The following is a 4,193-nucleotide window of genomic DNA, read 5'->3' on the forward strand; positions in this document are numbered from 1 at the left end:
GTATCATCACTTCACTTTGATGTCTAAACATTGTCTCATTGTAGGGAAATGTCATGGCTTATAAATTATCTGTCATACACTGATGGGCATTTGAGTCCACAGGCCATAGAAAACTCATTTTCATGTAGGCTAGGAGCAGGAGGGGTGAACAGAAGAACCTAAGGTATTCTATAGACATTTAAACACTATCGACAAAGTGTTGTTAAAAAGTAATTAGAAAGGTAGCTATCAAAGATCACTCCTTACAGTGTAAATATGTAAATAAGTTCAGAAATCAAAGTTCTAAACGTTTCATTTCTATTTAAAAAATTTTTCCAACATTTACAAAAATGAGGAGTCACTCTCACCAATGTCCTTATCTGGATCCTATTGGGCAGCTTCTTTTTCTTGTTGCCGTTTCTTCCAAAGCTTGGCCATTGCCAGAAACTTGAGGTTAGGCTGGTTGGCAGCATCCTCTGGAAAGATGTAATCATGGTATTCTTCCCAGCCGGCATCAGACCCATCTTGGGCCTGGACCTTTCTCCTCTTCTTGACCTTTTCTGGCATGAGTTTGTCTACTCTTTCCTTGTCTGATACTGTTCCAAATTCATCTTCAAATCCTTGCCAGGATTCCAGCAACTTAAGTCTCTCTTCTTTCTCTTCACGGTTTCTCATGGTTCTGTTCGCCTCTTGATAAATCTGTCTGCATTTAGTCACACCTGCTTCTTTGCCTGAGGATAACTCAAAGCGAGCCAAACTGATCCATACCTTGACATCCTGTGTTCGCTGAAGAAGTTTTCGGTAAAGTTTTCGTACCCTTTCCGTTTCTTCCTGCTCAGTCTCAAAATCGATATAGGATGTCCAAAGGACCTCTGGCATGTCTAAGCTTGGCTGGCTGATGGCTAATTCCTAGATGGCCCGGGCTCTATCGATATCACCAAGGATTGTCTCTAATTCTGCAAACTTAATCCATGAGGTACAACTTTCAGGTCCAAATTCCAAGAACTTCTCATAAATCTTTCGGCATCTGTCAAATTCTCGAAGCTGTAGTTCCAGTTCTATATAGCCTTTGAATAACTTGTTCTTTGGGCATTTGCCTATGGAAGTCCCCAAAGCTCTTCTGGCCAGTGGCAGATTTTTGTGCCGTATTTCAAACTGTGCGTAATATAACCACATTTTGGCAAAGGTGAACTTTTTGTGAGGAATTAGTGCCAAAGAGGCTTGATAGACCTGTCTTGTCCTCTCAGGATCCTTGGCTTCCAGCTCTTCGTAGAATGCATAGTTGATCCAGAGGTAGATGTAGCGCTTCCAATGTCTCTTCTCCTGGATGGGCGGCACGTTGGCAATGGCCCTCTCATAGACTTCCCGCACTGTGTCGGCCTCTGCCTCACTTTCCTCCAAGCGCAAGTAATCAAACCAGGCATCGTAATTGTATGGATTAGCCTTCACTTCTTCTTCATATTGGCATCTCCGTTTGCTCACGATGATATCTTCAACAGCCCTGCGGTCCCCAAACTTCTTCTCAAAGACGGTATAGTTTTTCCAGAGTTCTTGCGCCCCTGGTTTTGAAATTCTAGCCAGGGCATATTTGTAGATAACTCGTACCCTTTCCAATTCTTTCTGGTTTTCCTCGAATTTGGCAAAGGCCGCATACAGGTGTGCGTCCATATGCTCCTCTCCAAAGAACTCCACTGCTCTCTCGTAGACTTGCCGCGCATGGGCAAAAGAAGCATGCTTCTCTTCGAATCGGGCATACTTGACCCAGTTCTTCACAGCAGGGTGCACGAGCACAAAGCGTTCGTAAAGGGTACGGGCCCGCTCCACCTCTTTGTGTCTCAGCTCGAAGCTGATGTAGGAGTGCCAGGCCTGCTCCTCAGGCCGCCATTCCATCCAGCGCTCAAACACTTGACGGGCACCGGCGACATTGCCCAACATCTCCTCCATGGATGTGTACCTGTGCCAGAACTCACTGACTCGGGGCAGAGTTGTTAGGGCTCGCTCCCAGATATTTCGGGCATGGTTCACCTGGCGGTTCTTCATTTCCATTTCTCCATACCTCAGCCAGAGTGGAATACTCCCATAGTCTACATCCAAGGCACGCTCGTATATGGACCGAGCCCTTGGGATTTCCTTGAGACTTTCTTCCCACTGGGCATATTTGATCCAGTTACTAATCACAGTCCTGTTTTTTCTTATGTTCTCTTCAAAAGTCTTCCTCTTCCCAAGTTTGTAATCATTGAGCTCCTCTTCATCTGTGATCTTCTGCTGAGGCGGGGGTGGAAGGAGCTCGAGTTCTCTCTCTTTAGCCTCTCTTAAGAGCTGCTCTGCAGTTAGCTGTACCTCCGCTGGCGCTTTGTTTTTCGCCTTGGCCACTTTGGGAATCCTCTGTTTCCCCGCCGCTGTTGAGGACGCCATGTCTGGGGCCGCTGAACCGGAGAAACCCCCGACACCAACACGCACACACACCACACCGCTGGACCTCAGAAATGGGCTTCAAAAACCAGCCAACACCAGAGAGCCGGCCCGGGACAAACTAGATCCCCCAACAGAGGCCCATGCCTTTAATCCCAGCACTCGGAAGGCAGAGGCAAGAGGATCTCTGAGTTTGAGACCAGCCTGGTGAGCAGTAACGGGTTGTAAAAGCTTCAGAGGAAGCAGAGAAGACTCTGTCCAGGAGCTTAGAGTCACACCTGGCCCTGGAAACGAATTTCTAAACGGTCTTATTAATTTTTTTTTTTTTTTAAAAGAGCCAAATATACGGATGAGAGCCTTAGAGACCAGGGAAATGCGGGGAGCCACCAGCTACCTTACCTCACCAGCTCTGCACCTTCCAAAATGCCCTGACTTCCCGTCTACCTAGGTTTTATTGCCTAGGTTTGGATTGCCTTGCTGTTCTGCCCTCTCATTGGCTCTTAGCCCAGCTACCTCACTTCCTTGTCACCGCCTGTCTGCACAGACCTCAGGTCTCTGTGGTGGGTCCCGGGATTAAAGGCGTGTCTCACTACACTTGGCCGTTCCCTGGTGTGTCCTTGAACACACAGAGACTCTGCCTGATGTGTGTTCGGATTAAAGGCGTGAGCTACCACCGCTTGACTTCTGTGTTTCTTTAAAAATGGCTAGCCTTTTTCCCCTTGATCTCCACACTTGCCTTATTGATTAACGTACAAATAAAATATCACCCCATTTTGGCACAAACAGAGTATCACCACATTTCCCCTGTTTTGTCTAGTGAAAATAAAAAAATAATTTAAAAAGTTAAAACTAATATAAGAAAAACTATATACAATAACTATACACACTATATACAAGCAATAAACAAGTTAAAACTTTCCTTTTAATGAAACAGAAAAGGAAAAGATTCAAAAACAAATAAAGGGGGATATGATATGGAAAAAAGCATATCGATATGCTTGGATGAAAGGGTAGATTAATGTATCTGCTTTTAAAGAGCAACAATTAGTGTAAAATCTTTTCCACTGCTGTAGATTTTAGTTTATTGATACAAATTTAAAGTTAATTTTGTTATACTGTATGTATATTTCTGCTCTCTTTTGAGGTATTCAGTTTATGAAACTCATTTAAAGTGTAATGGATCATTGAGAACTACAGATGAATAATTAGTCTTCTATGAGAGTCAAACTTATGGGCATGTTAAGTTTTCAGGGTATACATAGACATAATTCAATCAGATAGGTAATCTTCAAACCCTTCAAAGACCTACAGAATACAGAATTTAAACTGTTTTAAAAACTTGGACTTTCTGGACAGTGAGATGTCTGCTCCTGTCAGCACCAATTTACTTCAAAGAGAGGATGGGCGTCAAAGACATTCCATGTGGAGTTGAACTTCTTCTTGGCAAAAATAGCCATTTGGGCAAGAAACTGTTCTTGCCTGGACTGCTTTAGAAAAAAAAAATGTTGTGTCGACTGGACATGTAGGACCCATTGGAAGGTGACCACTGAACTTTGCAAGGCAAAATGGTCTTTAGGACCCCACTCGAATGGTACCTAAAAGCCAAGACCGTGTCTTAATGAATATTCCAGCATGCATGTGAGGTCGACCCTGAGGAGAGGGTACAGGCTCCTTTGAAGGACAGCTACGGGGAGTTTCAGGGACAGTTAGGTCATCTCATACATAATTGGTTAAGCAAGCCAGCAGTTACACTGGTAACTTGTAACTGGCTGAGATTTAGTCTTCTCCTTTTTGGACACACT

General features: G+C 44.3%; 1 pseudogene; it reads right to left on the bottom strand.

Annotated features, from left to right (window-relative positions):
• Nucleotides 1–321: 321 nt before the first annotated feature.
• LOC143271772 (crooked neck-like protein 1 pseudogene) lies at nt 322–2,394 on the bottom strand (annotated as a pseudogene).
• Between the last annotated feature and the right edge of the window lie 1,799 nt (nt 2,395–4,193).

This window comes from Peromyscus maniculatus, chromosome 2 (genome assembly GCF_049852395.1).
Source record: "Peromyscus maniculatus bairdii isolate BWxNUB_F1_BW_parent chromosome 2, HU_Pman_BW_mat_3.1, whole genome shotgun sequence".
Classification (NCBI taxonomy): Eukaryota; Metazoa; Chordata; class Mammalia; order Rodentia; family Cricetidae; genus Peromyscus; species Peromyscus maniculatus.